The sequence below is a fragment of the Sebastes fasciatus genome, chromosome 23 (genome assembly GCF_043250625.1).
Source record: "Sebastes fasciatus isolate fSebFas1 chromosome 23, fSebFas1.pri, whole genome shotgun sequence".
Taxonomy (NCBI): Eukaryota; Metazoa; Chordata; class Actinopteri; order Perciformes; family Sebastidae; genus Sebastes; species Sebastes fasciatus.
Window position 1 is genome coordinate 17,157,147 of NC_133817.1, and position 14,555 is coordinate 17,171,701.

Below are 14,555 nucleotides of genomic sequence, written 5' to 3' on the forward strand. Positions count from 1 at the left end.
TGTGCAGTATAAAGGTGACGGGAAATGAGGTAAGAGAGAGGAGGCAGCAAAGGTTGGGCTCAAACCAGGAATGTTGTATTTACGTGGTCAGCGTCTTATGCCTTTAGTCCATCAGGGCACCCTGGATTTAACATTTCAAACACAACATGCTCTTTTATATCAGATTAGGCTGTGATAAGGCCAGCTGCATCGCCACAACACAACAGCAAGAAGACATATATTTCTATTTCCAGCCACAAGCAGGAATGCAAGTCAGAGCCTCGTGATATGTTTAAAATTCAGATGAAAGTCAACAGTTGTTCATTTCACCAATGTAATATAATGCAGTTTAAATGTCTGCCTGTACGGTAAGACAGTACTGAAGCAATGCTATTGTTACAATATAAGTTTTAATCATCACACAAAATAGTCTTGCAGTCAACGCTCAACTGTTCAAATAAAACTGTACTTCGCTGCTGAAAATGAAGAGGCGTTTCAGAGTCAGTATAATGATTTCCTGGCCTCCCGTTTTAAAAAGTGTGACTCATATTTAGGCTACAAGTAATATACAGAAATTTGTTTTAAAATTAGATATTAAAATGGAAGGAGTCTAAGTTTTAAACTGCATTTCCTGTGCTAGTATATTTCTCTTTTCATTCAAATGAGCTGCAAATATTCCTCTGCACACATTGTTTAAAAGAAAGAAGTGTGGCTTATGAATTTATGGAGAAGATTTAAAAAAAATGCACACAGAAGACGTGAGATGTGTGCTGGGGTTGGATAAAGCTGAAATATGGTTGTATAAATGCCCTTTAGACTGGCTTTGAGTCTCTTTTAGCTTGAAACGTTTGTCAGTGGTTGTAATGTGTCTTTAAAAGGTTTTGCAATCTGAAAATATCCTTAAATTTTTTGTCCTTGAGAAAAATTCATGTTCTAGCTTTTAAAGCAATCGAAGAATTTCGGAAAATACTCGAGTGCTAAACAGATATCAGAGTATTAATGTGATATCTGCAGCATATTTACTGCCTCAAATTCCACAGCTGCTCTCGGAGCCCCTCAGTGTCAGTCTGTTTAAAGTAACGGCTTCTTGGCACAAAGGCAGACACAGTGAATATGAACAGAAAAAGCTTCCAGACAATAAAAAGGCAGCACATCAATAACTGCTGGGCCGGGCTTAGCAGGGGGGCTTATTGGTTTAATTCTCAAAATACACCGAGATGGGAGACTGCATAAGAACAAACAACTGAAGGGGGTGTTCGTATGTGTTTATGTGTGTAGGTTTGTGCTCGAAATCCAATCTACCATCTTTTCCGACACGTACAGCAGGCCTAGTGCAAATATTAGCACGACATCTATTGGGAGGCAATCTGGCTGTCACCATATTGTTGGGCTTTTTTTTTTCAGTAAACAGAGCTGAACAGACACTGAATGTTGTTTTGCTGCTCCAGGAGAGGTTGTACTGGTAATGAGCAGCAAGTTCAATGGCTTCCGTCTTTACTGCCGCTGTGCCTCGGCTGGCTTGTGCAGCGCACTGGAACAATGGCGTGTGTTGTTTCAGTTGAATGTCATTTTGTTTAGAGTGTTAGCACAATGAGCAGAGCAGCGTGGAGGGTGGCATGTTAGAGTAATCCCATTACTTCTGGGAGGCAGCTAATCACCCTCTATGTTCCTTTTTTTAAATTCCTGCAATCTGTTTTTAGTTACGTTTTTTTAAATTGGACTGTAATTGCCTCAGTTTTCCTTACATTTGTTACACTTAGCAAACAAATATCTTTATGACGAGAGACTGCTCAGTATTCAGTTAAGATAACAACATCAGGACATGGGAAGATAAAACAAAGAAAACACCTGTGGTGTGTTCTGCAAACATGTAACTTATAGGGACCAATCATCTTGCTTTGGATCTTTGGATCTATTGTATAGTTAATAATGGCATGACTAGGATATAGATATTATATGGATTTTAAGGCTTATTTTACATACAGCTGGCATCAGATAATAATGTAAAGGGATTACATTTAAAGAAAACATAATTGAACAGTTAAACTAATAAAATCTCAAATTGAGTGATTTTTGATACTGAGTTTGATTGGTGGTCAAAACTTATTATTATTATACGTTATATGGGCGGATTTTACCACAGTATTTCTACAATCTTGGCTATGGTCCAGCACAGTGGGCGGCACAAGACAACTTGTTACTTAAAATATATATTTTTAGCTCCCAAAGCAGCACTGGTGGGAGTGTTGGCTAAAAGTTTTGTGTTGTTTAATCAAAATTTGACTTTTTGGCCATTTGGGGGAAGCTGCTACATGTTCCATTATATTCAGTTAGTTGAAAACTTTGGCTGTCTACTGTTTGGGGCTGAGCAGGTAGTGTACGGCCTAGTTATTAGAGCTTTTTATTGGAAACATTACTGATAAAAGCGGTGATAGTGAACCAAAACGGTAAAGTTGCGGGTGGTGAACCCAAAACAACAGGCTTAAGAGCTCTGTAGAGCCGAGAGGAAAAATTATCATTTTCTGTTATTCACTACAAACTATCCCTTTCACATAACACATAGTCATTTCATGCAGCTCATAGACTGCATAAAAGAAGTGGAGGTCGTCACCGTGACGTCATCCATTGGTTTGTGGACTACTGTTTTAAAGCCTTAAGTTACGCATTTTGTCCGTCACCATCTTGTTATTTTGCAACCAGAAGTGACCCGAGAGGGTGGAGCTAAGTACAACGAACGCTGATTAAGACCTTTTTAATGTTACAATTAACTTTCATGAACTGAAAACACACTGTGTGAAAGGATTAAAGTTGTAAGACGATAACACGGACAACTCCCAGACCGGACAACGGCGTGGTAGAGACATGTCAATCACAAGGTAGCCACGCCCTAAAGCATCCCCTGCTTTATGGTCTATTTGCCTCTAAATGGGACCATAATTTACTAAATGAACATCATGCTGTATCGAAGAAGACTTGAAACTAGCGATTGAGACCATAAAGTCATGTTTAAAATGTTTACTGAGGTAATAAATCAGGTGAGTAGTAGGCTCATTTTCTCATAGACTTCTATACAATCAGACTTCTTTTTGCAACCAGAGGAGTCTCCCCCTGCTGGCTGTTAGAAAGAATGCAAGTTAAAAGCACTTCCGCGTTGGCTTCACTTTTCAGACCCGGAGGTTGCCCACTGGTGCAGCTTTAATCAGTATCAAAACATTTGCATTTGTTTGTATTAAATTACTTTTAAAAGTAACTTTCCCCAGCACTAGGGCAAAATATTGTAAAGAATCTAAATAATTAAGATCATTAATGCCAGCACATACACATACTGATGTGTTTGTGGCATGCCTACACACACACAGGGACATCTTAGTAGAGTTGTCTCTGTATTCTTGCCCTGTTGAACGGATGACTTTCCCTCAGTGATAATGTGAAGCCTCTATCTTAGGCGGGAGCGCTGACGTCTATTAGATCTATAAATCATGTTAGGCGAGGGGTGGGGAGTGGGGGGGCTCTGGGAGGGGGATGTAGTGAGGGGGAGGGGGGGCGCAGTGAGAGCTCAGGGTCGTAAATCTCATTACCTGAGACTGCTGCCGACCCCCCCGCCGCCTCACCCTGTCCTCAATCTCTCCCATTATCAGCTGACCTTGACCGCCGACGCAGACACTTACACTCAATCAGGGCTGCAGAGCGTGTGTGTGTGTGTCACTGTGTGTGTGCGTATGTTTACCTGTCATATCTGTGCCGTGATATTTGGAGCCCCCCTGCCTCTCCCTCCCTATCTTAAATGACGCCCCGGGATTTTTTTAATGAAAATATCAGTTTATTCTTGCTCCTGTCATCTTGTCATCGGCTTGTTTCCATCGAGCTTGTCTGTCACTGGCTCTTAAAAGGTAAACACTTCACTCTCCAATATCTGCTTGTTATTTTTCATCTTTTAGGACCGTATAATCAGCTCTGTTAAACTGAGAAATAGGCCTCATTTGCTCAATAGTCAATATAGAATTAGTAGCACAAAATGAATGCGAGCACCTTTAAAGGCCAGTAGTCCTTGATTGATAAAATGATCATTTATAATCAGAGACGACCTATATGGTGAACTTCAGCTAATGAGTTTTTTCTTTTGTCGTATAGGTTAAATTTCTCTCAAAAGTAGAGCCCAGGCTCAGACTTGCGATGAAGTTTTTTTTTTTTTACTCCGGTTACTGAACAGATTGCTTCTGTCCTCGGTTCCGGTTTGCTGAGTCACTTTCCGAGCTGCTGTAAAACGGCTAATAAACGCACACCTGTAAGCACACCACGGTTCATTTAAAGTCTAATGATCTAATGTTGAAACACAGACCTGTGACTGTTAACACTCGTACTTTAACCACCACCTGTCTGTCAGAGAAGTACAGCAGAATATGAAAGTTCTTATAGCAAATCATGCATTTATTGAATATTAAAAAACATACTTAAATTGCTATGCAATTTTGTATAGACATTCATGGCCCCCAGAGGAAGACTCCATCTGACTTTGGTGACTTTTTCTCTAGTGCTACCAGCAGGTTGACATTTGTGGTTTTAAGTGAAATGCCTTACCAACTATTGGATGGATTGCCATGACATTTGCTACAAGCATTCATGTTCCCCTCAGGATGAATTGCAAAAACTTTGGTGATCCTCTGACTTTTCATCTGACGCCATCATCAGGTCCAATTCAGAATTTCTCATTTATGTCCAAATACCTAAAAAACTAATGACAATGCCATCAGCCTCAGCTGTACTTTGCGTTTAGTGCCAATTAGCGAAGGTTAACATGCTAATACGCCAAAGTAAGATAGTAAACACTAACATAAACATTATACCTGCTAAACATCAGCTTGTTAGAGGGGGTGGGAATCACCAGAGGGCCCATGATACGATATTATCACGATACGTACGAGACAATCTTATTGTGATTTTAAACATTTTGCGATATGCTGAGTATTGTGATAAGATATATTTGCAATATATTGCAATTTAGTACATTTTTTAACTGTAAATTATGCAGTTTGTCAACATCTGTTTTATCTAATAGGATACAGTTTTCACTATGTTCATTTCAGAGTTTTCATTCACATATATTGAGGTCAGAGGTTAAGGGACCCCTTTGAAAATGGCCATGCCAGTTTTTCCTCGCCAAAATTTAGCGCAACTTTGGTATCAGTTGATTCCGTTTTCTAGTTTCATATGATACCAGTATCCTCACTGGCTTTAAGGCTGAGCCTGCTGCAACCTTTGAAGGACAGAATAGCGGCCAGGTGGCAGGCCGGCGGAGTGTTTATAAGTAATTTTAAAGTTTTAAAAGTTTTAAGTTTATATAATAAAAGATCGATACTTGACGTCAGTGTATCGATACAATATTGTCACACAAAATATCGCAATACTATGCTGTATCAATTTTTCCCCCCATCCCTACATGTTGCATGTCGGGCGCTAAAATGTTATTTCTAAATTATTATATTTACATTTTAAACTGCTGCTGTTCTGTATTTCATAACAACTTTTATTACTGTTTATAAAAGCAATTATTCAGTTGAACTTATAGTGATTTTCTGCTTTTCACAACACCAAGCAACACTTCTTTTTTTTTCGAGAAATACATCAGACCTCTGCTTCTCACTGCAACTTTAAGCTCATAACTTTACACCTGCTGACAATAACAAGTTGGATAGCGTAGGCGTATGGAGAGGGGGCACAACGGACAACAATCCCAGCTCGTACAACAGGAATATTCCCTTTTTGCAGCAGTAGTTACATAAACTTGGCAAAACTTCGACGAACAAAAATAAGAAAGTCTTCTCCTGGACTCATAGGGTGAAATGTCTTTTTGTAGGCTAAATCAAGCCTCTGGCAGTGCCCTTGGTTTCCCTGCTGACTGGCTGAGATCTCCTACTGCGTTTAGACTACCAGCACCAGTGAAACAGACATAATGAATGTTAGACTTCCAAACTGTGTCTGGCGCTGCTTGCAGTCTCCATATTTCTCTCACTTGTTCGTTTCTCTCCTTCCTCCTCCTCCTCTTTTTCTTTCTCTGTTTCTTTTGTGTTTTCTTGCTCGGCTTTTCTGCCTCCGTCTTCCTCTCTCACATGTAAAAACACACATTGCAGCGCTTTTGTTCCATTAAAAATCATTCCACATAATTTCATGTGTCACTTCAGGAACATGGCAGTATGCCCTTATGCAATCAACTGTAGTCTTTTAAAGAAACAGAACTGATTCGACTGCTGACACGGAAATCATTTAATTAGAATTAATCAAATTCAAAGTCGGCTTGGGTAGAAGTGGTGATAATTCAGTCTGCAGCCTCTTCCGCCTCACATCATTCCTTCAACTCTGCTTCCTCCAGTGCATCTTAATGGGTTTTCATGCCTTGAGCAGATTCAAGGCTGGAGCGGGAATCTGCTGCATATGTGGCCGCTTCAATAATAACTCATATGACAACACTTTCAGCTATCACACAACCCCCAAACTGTCACTGTTCCACCACTGTGCCTTTGGGTAGACAAGTTCACCCTGAATAATTTAGCCACAGCAGTCAGCGAGTGAGTTCGCCCAGAGGAAGTTCCTGAAAAGTACATCATGTCTACCCCGAGGCACGATTCATGGGATGGTGACAGTTTCAGTCATGTTTGATGGCTGAGGATGTGCATGGCACTAATCACTAGTAACTCCAGGTATATCACACTGTAATAGAGGACATGACCCGGGGCATGAGAGTCTCTGTGTGTTCACAAACACTAACAAGGAGGTCCATTTTGAAATAATCGTTCCACCTGGATGGAAACGTCTCAATACAGCTGATGGACACATATAAGGTTATTTAGGCTGGTATTACATCTGGGCCACACTGCCTGCGTGACGGCAATAGAGCTACACCAAATGTCTTTTCCCGGCGGAGGAGAGCTGCTCGCAACACGGCGGCACGGTTTGAGCCGCGCTCGCCACACATCACAGCAAAGCCGGCGTGGCGCAAGCCATTGGAAATAACGGGTTTCAGAGCGCAGTGGTGCCGTTGTCGCATTGTGTCTGAAAGGACCTTCAGTGAGTGAGAGACGGAGAGAGAAATGGAGAGTACTAAGAGAAAGAAATACTCAAGCAGGGGAAAAAGATTAATGAATGAATGAAAACTGAGTTAGTTTATACCAGAGATTCAAAAAAGTTCAAACCACAGGGGTGAATTATTCAGTTTTCTCTCCTGAGAATTAAAAGTAAAATTAAAAGTAGACCTATTTAACCAAAAATGCTGTTGCAGTGTACTTATTATTTTTTTTATTTTCTAGTCACCAGAATGCAGGAAACAAAGTCTCTGAAACTAAAATTTTCTGGGGGAGGACCCCGGATAACTGTAGGTAACACTTCCCCAAATCTCAAAATGTCATCAATGCATCATACTTGTACTTTGTAGAATCGTTTGTTAGTGTTTTATTAATCACAATTTGTAGCGCCTGTGGGTGGATTTGAAAATTGACTGTCTTAAAAAAAGACAATGTGGTTTACACCAATTCCCCCTTCCCACATGAATCCAAACCAATTTTCACCTGGATGGTCTCATTTTTCTAAAAACAAAAGAAATCCTATCCCATCAGAATAATTTTAAAGATGCAACAACTACATGAAAAGCTCTACGTGATTACTTGGCACAATTAGTCAGAACAATAACAATCTGTTGCACTTCAGATGACCGGGGGAGTGGGGGGGAACGGCATCATTTCTTGTGTGGAAATACAATTTTGGACTACTGTATCATCCTGAACACCACATACCAGAATAGTCAATTATAAAATATCTTATGTGAAGCTAAAAGCTTTGTTATGTCCTGTAGGAGTCAGCTACAACACATTCATATTTTACTGTGAAAAGGTACTATACAAGTGTTTCTTTCATTCATTATTATACCACCTGTGTATTCAATGATTTTCATGCAGTCCTATGTGAAAATATGCACATTGATCATTACATCAAGCTATTTTCCATATTTGTATGTGTCACTGGGGCATTTAGCCAATCCCAGCATGCATTGGGCAAAAGCCAGGGTAAACGCCAATCTCTGGCAATAATAATAAAAATAGTAATAACTTTATCTCCCTTTTGTCTCCTCTCTCTATCATACACACACACTCTCCACCAGCGTCCTGTTCCGCTCTGCCGGTCTCTCAGGACCACCCGAGGGTACCACATCACAGGTTTGTTTTTCCTGTATGCGCTCCATCAGAGAGGAGCAGGCCTCATTAGTGTGTGGCCCCTGTAAGGTCCTGGGGCCCCTAAACCCACACAGCCAACCTCCAGTGGCCCCTCGGGCCCTGAGCCCCAAAACACAACAAATCACTGAAACAAAAACGCGTGCTAGCATCCCTAATGCCCAAATCTTTACACTTCAAAAACACAATTATGCTAATGCCAGGAATCATTTGCCATTCCAACTCTGATTTAATGCGGCCTTTTAGTGGGGAAAGCTAATTAGAGGCTTTAATTAACATGTGCGACACAAACTGAAGAGAAGTGCGAAGGAGCCTGTCGATCACGGAGGAGCACAACGAGAGCGGTGAAAGAGGGAGAGAGAGAAAAGGGAAGTCTGAAAGCTATGCAAATGAGGCGAGGGAGCGCCACGGGGAGGCGTGGATATCTGCCGCTACAACGGTTTCTGTAAATATCACCGTGACCCGTAGACGGAGTGGAGTCAGCTCATTAACACGGATTGGAAGGTGTCACCAGACTTCAGCCCACGAGGGTCAGCACTGATACGATGCAACCTGAGCTTAGTGAGGGTACCATCATTAAAACCGGGACAAAACACAGGAGTTAAGCTTGTGTCCTGAAATGCAAATATTCCATTCTAGTCACATCATCCTTTCCTGTATAACTACCTCAAGGTGGACGGCCCAGTGCACTGCTGGACACTCATACACCTCTATACTGTGTGCCTCTATAGATGCAGATGATGTCTGAATGCACACTGTAATAGTATTTATAGGCTTCTCATTAACGCAGATTGGAAGGTGAACTCTGCACAACTCGGCATTATTGTTGCACAACTTGAGCTCAGCATATCATCATCATTACAACAGGTAGATGCAAACAGATAGTGAAAGTAATCACCTCGGGTTTTTGCAGCGCTGCAGTTTTCCCCCTAAATATAAACTGGGCCATGGAAAATAGGAAATTGAAACAGAAGATTGGAGCAGAAAATAGGAAAAGTCAAGGAAATGTAGCTATTAGCGTCTAAGCTTTTATTCTGTTTTCACTTAGACTCACATTTTCAAAAAGTTCTGCTCCACATGGAATGCACTTTAATATCTATTAGATGTTTCAGGGCTTTATTCATTTTTTGTTTTTATTAAAGTGCCTTCTTTGCCGCCAGTTTAAAGTGGTTCTTTTGGAGGTTTCATTAAAACACATTAGGCAGCAGGGTAGGATGTAATTTCCATACTTCTATGGGACAATAGTTCTGCTTAAACTATTACCTCTTGATTAGTAGATATACATTGCTTAGCAATTTTAACCATTTTCTTTATAAGCTTTTTTTTTTTAAAAACAGTACTATTCATGTGAGTGTTATAATTTACTTTAATGTTTTTGCACATTTAATCAAGTGAACGTGTTCTTTCTATTGCAGTTTATATTTTTTAGTTTAAAAGCCACATTATTGTTTGTTGATTCTGAATTAACCACATTTTGTTTTATGCTTTAAATGTAAATGTCTACTTGGTCTGTAAAGGCTGTACACTGAAGGAAACAGTCATTATTGCTGGAGTCTGAGTCTCTGCAGGCACTTTGCTTCTACTTTGCTGAAGCTCTCAGTGTAGAAATCTGACTACAACCCTGTATGGGCACTACAGGGTTTCCTCTTGGGGATCGATGCAGCAGCAGGGGAGTGAAAGAAGGAAGTGAAATGTGCAGCCTCTCTGATGGTTACATGTGTAACCACTTTAAAATTCATAGAAAGAACAGTCCAGCTAAGTCCAGCTGGGTGAGGATTATAGTTGTGGAGTATTGATCGCCATTCTCTTAGTTTCTGACCTTTTCCACTTGGTTGGCGTACTTTTTCCCAATCATCCATACACTCTAGTATTTCCACATCTACAGATAAATTCAATGAATAGTGAATGCATTATTAATCTTAAAGTTATACATTTCATGAAATCAAGTGACTACTGCACTCATTTGTCCGGGGAATGAATGCAGATTGTAACCTTTCCCACTGAAGACAAAAGCCAGATGTTAGTGGGTGTTAGTGGGTTTTTTGTCCAGAGGGAAAGGGGCTTTAGTGGCAAAGTCCGCCATTTCCGCACTGGATTCAAATTGCCTACCTGCCCACGATTCATAAGAAACGGTGAGTGCAGCATGTAATCCAGCAGTACTGTTTTTAAGAGACATCTCTGTGTATCGATGTTTGAAGTTACTGCTAATGCAAACTGAACATTAACTGCTGCTGCTTCACATTTAAGGTGTTCAACTGGCTAAACACATGGTGGCTTTTTATTGTGAACATAGACTGTATATAATTAGTGGACGTAGTCACTGTGACGTCACCTATTGGTTTGTGGATTGCCGTTTTGAGTTTTCAATCACAAGGTAGACACGTCCTGAAGCAAAACCTGTTTTATGGTCTATTTTACTGTAAACGGGACCATAATTTAGCAAATGAATATCATGCTGTATTAAAGAAGACTTGAAACTAGCGATTGAGACCACATGTTTACAATGTTTACTGAGGTAATAAATCAAGCTTTACACCCAGCGGTGCCTCAGGAAGTCCCTGAGGGTCATTAAGGACACGACACACCCCCACAACAGCCTGTTCTCCCTCCTGCCCTCTGGTAGAAGATACAGGACCCCCAGGACTCTCACCAGCAGACTGAGGAACAGTTTTTTCCCCCAGGCCATCAGACTTTTAAATCTATAATTAATTTGACACATTCTTACACAAAAATATTTCTTATACTGTATATACTGTATATATTGTTAATACATATGTTCTTAATATGCCCTTGTATAAAGTATTTCCTTTTATAATTGTAATGTAAATGTAATATAATTTATTATTTAATGGAGCTTCCTAGCGAAAAGTATTTCACACGTTTGTACCTGTACAACCGGCGTGACAATAAACATCTTGAATCTTGAATCTTGAAGTGAGAAGTATGGTAATTTTTTCATAGACTTTGATACAATCAGAGTTCTTTGTCCAACCAGGAGTTGGCCCCTGCTGGCGGCTGATTGTGAAGCAGTTAAGGGAAACGCATTGTGTTTGTCAACGCGTCTAGTGCTAACCGCAAACATTAATCAAAAATGTGTCTACAAAACAAGACATTTTCTGCATCTTTTTGTCAGCACGTCAGTTTGATATATTTCAGGGAGTAATGAAAGGAGTAGCAGACACAGTGAACATCCAAATCCTCAGCAAGGTAACCAAGTTTACTGCGTCCTGCTACATCCGCTGTGTGCAGCATGAAATCAGATTGTGGTTGCAGCTTTTATTGACTGACCTCTTTATTAAAACAACACAAGTTTGTTTGGCTGCACTGTAAGCAGATACAGCAGCTGCTTTTCTGTTGTATTTCTGTAGTGTGAAATCACACTTGCTGTCGCTACCTCAACTAGGACTGAAATCTTTTAGTCTTTTAAATCTTCATTCTGTTTTTATCTGCAGAAGATCATGTTCAAGTGACTACTAAATTGAAACCTTGAGGCCATAACCAGAACACTATACTGTTATGAAAGACCATAAATACACTGAGGGGTCACTTGTCTTGTCATCTCTAACAGATCAAATACTGCTCACACTTCATAATGGCTGATCTAAACTTTGGGCTACCATCCATCATTTCAAGGACCTTTGTTATTAATGTTTGACAGGAAACAGTGTAGAGTAGCTAGTGAGGCTCACCTCTGTGTTCAGTCTTCTGAGATTCAGTCACAGCTTACAGTCTTCATAGCTCATCATGTCCTCTTGACCTGGAAGATGTACAAAAGGAAAACAGCAAGAAATTCAGTGTTGTGGGATCATTGGAGAGGAGACAGTTAGAGAGAGTGGTGCGAACTGCCTCTAAAATCCTAGGATGTGAACTCCCATCTGTGGCCTCCATCTATGCCACACGGATCAGCCACAGGGCGCAAAAGGTGATTGCTGACCTCTCCCACCCTGCTAGTTATCTCTTCTAGATGGAAGAGTCTGAGGTGTAGGACATCCCACTTCAGGAACAGCACGTACCCTGATGCTATAAGGCACCTAAACTCAAATGCATAGGCTCTTTGCAGAAGGAAATTGTGCTCCAGCCAACACACACTTAGGGATGTTTTGCACTAGACACTTTAGGGGAAGTTGCAATAGCACAAGGCTCTTCACAGTATTTTAGGTTGATTTTATTGGTCTGAATGATTGTATAAATGTAGATGGTTGTCTCCTATGTACACTATGTGTGTGCTTTTGTCTTTTGTCTGTTTTTAATGAGCACTGCACCAAAACAAATTCCAATCAACTGTGGGTTGACATGGCAATAAAAGTATTGATTGATTGATTGATTGATTGATTGATTGATTGATTCATCTCATTCCAGCCAAACCAAACTGATGTTTTCAGCCTGGAGGTGAAATATGTGCAAGGCTGGAGTTTCAGAGGTTGAACAAACATTTGTCCCTAATGCAATGACATGTTTGGGTAGACATGTTTACTGTTTTGGCTCGCTCACACACACACCTCTCTCATACTATAATATTTGGTTGCAGCAGACCAAAACAGCAGCTAGCTTTACTAGCTATGTTTAATAGCCATGTTTACTAGCTGGCTGGTAAACATGGCATTCTGCAGCCAAAGAGTCACATATATTGTTTTCAGAAGTTGGTGGAAACAACAAACGGAGCTAAAAGGCGAGTGAATATTAGACTTACATTCACCATGTGGCAAGAAACACGATTCCTAATGAATGCTCATGTTGCTCCGTGTCGCTGGGAGTGTAAACTGTTTGCTACCAAGTTAACCATATCAAAGTCACCGTCCCGTTGTTAACGCAATAGTCCGCAAAATGTCCCGTTGGACGAAAAGCTAAGACCATTAACTCGAAAACAAACGCCAATTCTCTAAACGAGCAGAAGCACATGGCTAATTAATGATGCTGAAAGTCATTGTCGGTTGGTAGTTAGCGGGGAAGCCATAGCGACAGGAAACAGTACTCGACATATCACCATAGTAACACCATGGCAACACAAGGTATGACCCGCCCTACGCTGCCTCTGATTGGCTTAACCCAGGGGTCAGCAATCTTTACTATCAATAGAGACATTTTAGGCAAAAAATAAATAAATAAATCTGTCTGGAGCCACAAAACATTTGATCATTGTGATGAAGGTAACACAGATTATAGTCTAAGTATATAGTATATAATTCTAATGCAGTGTGAGCCAAAGTGCAAATGTACGAAGGAGTATTAGGGCCACATTGAGGAAAAAAACATCTGAGATTTACAGAATAAAGTCATAACATTACGATAAAAAGTCGTAATATTATGAGAATAAATTCATAACTTTACGAGAAAATAAGGCGTAATATTACAAGAATAAAGTCCTAACTTTATGAGAAAAAAAGACATAATATTACGAGAATAAAATCATAACTTTATGAGAAAATAAGTCGTAATATTACGAGAATAAAGTCACAACTTTACAAGAAAAAAAGGCGTAATATTACGAGAATAAAGTCACAACTTAATGAGCAGCTAACATTACTGCCAAGAAGGTGAGATTTAGAGTGTTTTGACGGATGCTTGCTCACATTCATGTTGTGCGTGCACACGGGCGAGCGCGAGCAACAGGACAATGACTTTCTTTGACTTAACGGCCATAGGTGTCGCTGTTACAACCAATTTCTGATTCTTACAAACAGTCCCTTTAACAGTCATTGACCTGCATGCTAAACTCAAAAACGAATTGAACATTTAGCAACATGTATTTTAACGCCGCACTGCAGCATTGTTATGTTAGCTACAGTACATGTCTGCAGTCAAGGTGTATCAAACAAGGTGCTCTTGTTGAGACGTTCCCTGAATTAACAATGCAGCAGGGTTACATGCATATCCCATTCAGAGCATCACTCTCAAGGTCAGTGACTGTTAAATGGTTATGAAATATGTTCGTCACTAATATGATACAGAAGAAACGTCTTTGCCTGAGCACATCAGGGATAGAAGGCAGTGCATGAGTTGACTAAAAAAAAAAACTACCTGTCTTCAAAAGAATGAGGTTTAAGCAAGTGGTGGAATGAACCTAAATTTACTTAAGTATAATTTGGAGTACTTTGATTATTTCCTTTTATGCTACTTTATACTACTCCACATTTCAGAGGGAGATATGTACTTTTTATTTGATGACATTTATCTGACAGCTTTAGTTACTAGTTACTTTACATTACAATTACAATTCATTTAAAACACACCTCATAAAATGCAATGCATTGTTAAAGATTAACCTTATATAAAGTAGTTAATACTAGCTCCAATTCAATCAGCTACAATAATATAATGAGTATAGCTGCAACAATTATTCAATTAGTCGATGGAAAG

The 14,555-nt window shown here is 40.0% G+C and overlaps 1 long non-coding RNA gene across 1 annotated transcript in view; it reads right to left on the reverse strand.

The window, feature by feature from the left end:
• LOC141761715 (uncharacterized) overlaps window positions 1-13,170 on the reverse strand; it is a 44,435-nt gene extending 31,265 nt beyond the window's left edge. The window contains exons 1-2 of the long non-coding RNA XR_012592629.1: window positions 12,889-13,170; window positions 11,888-11,955 (exon numbers count right to left, since the gene is read on the reverse strand). This is a non-coding gene — a long non-coding RNA (uncharacterized LOC141761715). The remainder of the gene's footprint in view (window positions 1-11,887; window positions 11,956-12,888) is intronic.
• Window positions 13,171-14,555: the final 1,385 nt, after the last annotated feature.